This window comes from Myotis brandtii, unplaced genomic scaffold, assembly GCF_000412655.1.
Source record: "Myotis brandtii unplaced genomic scaffold, ASM41265v1 scaffold1627, whole genome shotgun sequence".
NCBI classification, from domain to species: Eukaryota; Metazoa; Chordata; class Mammalia; order Chiroptera; family Vespertilionidae; genus Myotis; species Myotis brandtii.
Genome location: NW_005355951.1, coordinates 307,811 through 313,813, shown reverse-complemented (window position 1 = coordinate 313,813; position 6,003 = coordinate 307,811).

Genomic DNA, 6,003 nt, shown 5'->3' with positions numbered 1-6,003 from the left:
GTAAAGGCAAAAATAAATGAATGGGACTATATCAAACTGAAGAGCTTCTGCACAGCAAAAGAAATGGACAACAAAACAAACAGACAGCCAACCAGATGGGAGATGATATTTGCAAACAGTAGCTCCGACAAAGGTTTAATTTCCAAATATATAAAGAACTCATAAAACTCAACACCAAACAAATAAACAACCCAATCAAAAGGTGGGCAGAGGACCTGAAAACACACCTCTCCCAAGAAGACATACAAACAGCCAATAGATACATGAAAAGATGTTCAACCTCACTGGCAATCAGGGAAATGCAAATCAAAACTATAATGAGATACCACCTCACACCTGTTAGAGTGGCCATTATCAATAAGACAAGCAATAACAAGTGTTGGAGAGATTGTGGGGAAAAGGGAACCCTCATTCACTGCTGGTGAGAATGTAGATGGTACAACCAGTATGGAAAGCAGTCTGGAGATTCCTCAAAAAATTAAAAATAGAGCTACCATATGACCCACCAATCCCACTCCTGGGTATTTGGAAACAGCCCGAAAAATTCGAAATCATGTATTCACAAAGATATATGCACCCCTATGTTCACTACAGCATTATTCACAGTGGCCAAGACTTGGAAACAGCCAAAGTGCCCTGCAATAGAAGACTGGGTAAAGATGTGGTACATATACATGATGGAATACTACTCAGCCATAAGAAAGGATGAAATAGCATCATTTACAACCACATGAATGGACCTTGAGAACTTTATGCTAAGTGAAATAAATCAGTCAGAAAAAGCAAAGAACCGTATGATTTCACTCATATGTGGGATATAAAACTGAAACTTACTAACACAAGCAGCAGAGTGGTGGTTTCCAGAGGGAAGAGGGTGGGAGGAGGAGGAGGTCCTAATATGAGGTGACAGGAGAAGACTTGACTTTGGGTGGTGGGCACATGGTGCAATATGCAGATCTTGTAACATAGAACCCACACCTGGAAACCCATCTGTTCATGTTGACCAATGTCACCCCGAACAATGTAATAAATAACATTTTTTAAATTAAAAATTGTATTCTGCCGTTTTTGGATGGAATGTTTTATAAAAGTTAAATATGACCTATTGGTTGAGGGTGTTATTCATTTCTTCTGTTTCCTGACTCATTTTCTGCCCAGTTGTTCTTTCAGTTGTTGAGAGAGGGATGTTGAGTCTCTAACTGTAATCATGGATTTGTCTATTTCCCCTTCCGGATGTATCTATCTCTGCTTTATGTATTTTGCAGCCCTGTTGCTTGGTGCATGAACTCTTTTAACCCTTTTACCATAATTTTTTAAAAAATATATTGATTTTTTACAGAGAGGAAGGGAGAGGAAGAGAGAGTTAGAAACATCGATGAGAGAGAAACACCGATCAGCTGCCTCCTGCATGCCCCCCACTTTCCTGACTCATTTTCTGCCCAGTTGTTCTTTCAGTTGTTGAGAGAGGGATGTTGAGTCTCTAACTGTAATCATGGAATTGTCTATTTCTCCTTCTGGATGTATCTATCTCTGCTTTATGTATTTTGCAGCCCTGTTGCTTGGTGCATGAACTCTTTTAACCCTTCTACCATAATTTTTTAAAAATCTCCCTGTCCTTGCCATTTTCTTTTCTTTGAAATCTACATTATCTAGTGCTAATATGGTAACCTTGCTTTTTAAACATTAATGTTTGCATTGCACATGTTCTTCCATCTTTTCATTTGTGAGGCGGCTCCTGTCTCGGTCCTTTGGCTGAAGGGAGCAGCTTTGCTTGGGCTTCTGTCCTCACTCAGTGTTTCCAAGTTGCCAGCTGCTGCAGCACCGACTCTGGCGCCTACGAGGCCCAGGGGAAACTTAGCAACTCAGGGCCGTGTCGCCCCTCAGGTCCGAAGGTCTCCAGCAGGAGCCAAGGTTGGACTGCGCAGTCCGGAGCCATCACCAGGTCCTACCTGAGAACAGATCACAAGTCACACGGCTGCAGACAAACAACCGTGAGTGACCGCCGGGCATGCAGCAATCAGGGGGGCCGGTAGTCCCCAGCAGCCCGGGGGCAGAACAAGGGCACAGCGTGTCACAGCCTCGCTTTCCTGAGGCCCTGCGGTTGCTGCCTGAGCCGCCTGTCCTCCCCCTTATAGAGAAGCTACTGTGGCCGAGTTTTGATTCAACAGGAACCAACATGGCAGGCCAACTGTTCCCATATGATTCCCTCTCAATATCACTAGCCCTGGGGCAGCTGCATGATCAACCCAAACTCCAGAGGAAGAAACCGAGAGGCCAGGGCACAGCTCCTGGTCCCCCCTTGGGCACAGCTGGACACCCTGCAGTCCAGGCCTCTCCCCACTGCCCAGTCTCCTCTGGACAATTCAGAAAAGACCTTCATTGTGTTCCCTGATAGCACGCCCTCCCTTCTGTTTCCATTTCAGAGCCCTCAAGAGTGCAGACTTGACAAGAAAAGCACCTCCCCAGGAGGGAGCCAGCAGCTACTCCTGTGCTGCTCCGTCGGCCATGCCTACACTCAGAGCTCCTGTGCTCCTGTCTGCTGGTGGGTGCGGGAGCAGTAAAGGTGCATACGGCCACGCCCACACTCAGAGCTCCTGTGCTCCTGCCTGCCGGTGGGTGCGGGAGCAGTAAAGGCGCACACTGCCTTTGAGATGCTCTCCTGTGGGTCCTCGCGGACCCCTTAAGTCAGTGATCTCCTGTGTGTTCCTCACGTGAGACTTTAAAAAACCTTCCCTGCAAAAACTATTGTAAAAATTGAAAATATGCACAGTATATTAAGGCACGTCTCTCTGTGCCTTCCTTATGTGTCTAAACTTCCGGGAGAAACAGAATCATTTGCTTTATGATCTCTGAGGTCACAATGGGACATTACACTGCCTTATTCGAATTTGAGGGTGTTTATCACTTGGCTTGGGGAGGGGTGGACAGAAGTAAAACATAATTAAGTTATGGTTTTAAAATGTTCCTATTGCTTATTTGAGACAAATTCTCAAAAATATTATTTCTTAGGAAGAGAGCATGTGGTGCATGTGTACGTGAGTGTGAGTGTATGTGTGTGTGAGAGAGAAAGAGAGAGAGAGAGGAGAGAGAGAGAGATCTAAAATGGAAGTTGGGAGAGAATTCTAGAGCTAGTGCAACTGTTGACAGAAATGTTAGGTTGAACCACATGAAATTCCCAATTTTTATATGATTCAACATCATTGTATGAAAAGCGAAATCGATGGGAAGGGTGCAGAGGAAAGAGAGGGCAGCAGAGCAGGAGGACAGGAGTCCCACAGCTGTACATGTGATGGAGGCTCCCTTCAGGCCGGGCTTGGGCTGAGTTAGGGTATGGACTCGTAATAATGGTAAAGTTAGTTCCGGAATTTTCCTGGGACTTATTCAGGAAATACCAGGAGGATGAAGACATGAAAGAGCTCTAGGGCAGTGGTCGGCAAACTGCGGCTCACGAGCCACATGCGGCTCTTTGGCCCCTTGAGTGTGGCTCTTCCACAAAATACCGACTTCTGCGCATGGGCCACGAAGTTTTAATCGCACTGTACATGCGCGCCCACACGTAATATTTTGTGGAAGAGCCACACTCAAGAGTCTAGGGGATTCACTTACCCTGCACTGGAAGGATAATCGAAGGTCCAGTGGAAAAGGTCCCCAGGTATCCAGGGGTTTGGGGGCTGAGAGAAGCATCTAAACCTCAAGGGTAGGAATATGATGCAGGAAGAACACCATGTCCAAGACGGTCAAGCAGACAACAGTGCCTCAAGGGTAGGAATATGATGCAGGAAGAACACCATGCCCAAGACGGTCAAGCAGACAACAGTGCCTTTGAGATCACACACACACACACACACACACACACACACACACACACGCACGTATGCACGCACACACACATGCACATGCACACGCACATGCACACGCACACACCAAGTGTTCCGGCTAATGTGTAACCAGGACATGTAGTTCACACATTGTGTAAACCACGTCTCAAGATTCCCTCACTCCCGGGAAAGCCTGGTCCTGTGCGGGACAGTTCAGACAAAAGGGCAAGTGAAAGGTGACAGGGCAGAACCCAGAGCTGGGGGCTGAGAAAGAGGTGGCAGCCTTCTCAGTCCCACAGCCAGGGGGTTGAGGCAGCAGGGAATGTCATGCCTGAGAAACGGCCATGAGAGTTCCACATCCTGGACACCAGCTCCCCACCTGGGTAAAAATTAGATGCTTATACAGATATTGACCCAAACTGCTGGGTGGATCTACCGCGTCACTCCTGACAATTAATAGAGCACTTCAAACCGGCACAGCGAGTACAGACGGCCTGTACCCTGCTGCCTCGGACCTGCTCAAAATATCTTCCCTGGGGTCCCTCGGTAGGTAGCGGCTGCCCGTTCCAAGAATGTGTTTATCAAAAGGCCACTGGAAACTGTGCTTTCCCCAGAGCGCTGTTAGCGTGCAACTGGAGATAGCATGCTTGCCTCTATTTGGAGAGGCCGCTGACTATAAGGATCGCAGCCAAGGCCTCACCCCCCTCTGGGCCCGCTGCCAGCCGGGTCAGGCCCCGTCCATTTGCCCCTCCAGAGAGGGCGGGAGCTTTCTTTGTTGTTGCAGGAGCTGCAGATAAGGGGACCCCCGATTATAACTGCAAACCCTTCCCGGGAAGCGTGGGCCTTCAGATTCTCTTGAGTGAAAGTTGAACGTGGAGGAAGAAACAATCTAAGCTTCCCTGAGAGGCCGCAGGTCCGCCCTCCAGGGGAGCCCGCATGCAGACCCCCCAGGCTTTCCAGAATCTCTGCCCAGAGAAGGGAGCAGGCGGCGGCCCTGCAGGAGCTGGCAAACCAAAGGACAGTAAAGGTCACTCTGTGTTGGAATTTAAAAACTTCAAAATAAGGCCTCAGTGGGCTAATTTTTTTAGTGCAAGAAAGGGAGTCTTACCGTCACTGAACCAGGGGGATGGGCCACTGCTCTCCTTGCAGCTAGTCGCCTGCCGTTGGTGACTCAGGAGCTCTGATCTCAGCTTGGGTGCCATTGTCAAACCTGAGTCTGTGGACGTGTGACAGAAACCGCTATCATCTGGTCACTCACAGGCACAAAGCAACTGAAAATCCTGTGGGTTTCTCCTCTCCTCTGGTATTGCCAATAGCGCCAGCACTGTACCCCAAAGGGGCTTTAATTTCCATACCTCACTTCTTTGAGTGCAGAAGGGAATCCTTGACGAGTTTCCAGTCTCCACACACATGCCCCGTGGTCTGAAGGAGCTTCACTCTCAGCTCATGGCCTCTGAAGCCCCCTCAGCAAGGCAGCAAGCGAGACCCCTGCCAGTGGCTCAGGAGGAGCCCATGCAGCGGGGATGGGGAGAGCCACGCCCTGGATAGCAGGCGGTGGAAAGGTGTCTTAGGAGAGAGTTCAATCGCAATCACAGTTAAAACTGCATCTGAAATAGAAAGAGTGTGTTATACCAACAGACTGTGGAAAGCTGGTGTGGAAACACACTTCTGAGTCAAGAATCATAGTTACCTCCATGCTGTAGCTCTATGTCCAGCTTTCCTCTGCAGCCGCCGGCTGGAAGTCCGTCCAGGAACCCCTGGGCAAAACCAGGCTTGAGGGCCAGTTCTGTCACCAACGGCTTCTCTGTAACATTAGGCATTTTACTGCACCTCCCTGAGCCTATTTTCTCGTCTGAAAAAATAATCATAAAATTGTAAAGATTAGACAAGATAATCTTTGTAAAGAGCTTACACATCGTAAATGTTCCATGATGCCAGCTGTCCCCCCAGTCCTACATGTGACAGGGATAAGCCTTCCAGTCCAGGCAGACCTCTCCCTCCCCTCACTTCTGCAGCTCATTCCTCAGCCTCTGCCCACCAGCCGCTTCCCTCCTCTCCCAGTGCCCACTCTGTACTTCTTTTCCACGTGACAAACATCATGCTTTCTTCCAAGATGATCTCTGGCAAGAGAAACTGAAATGTTACACAAAGTTCAACCAGGAACATTTATTTTTAAGAACATTTT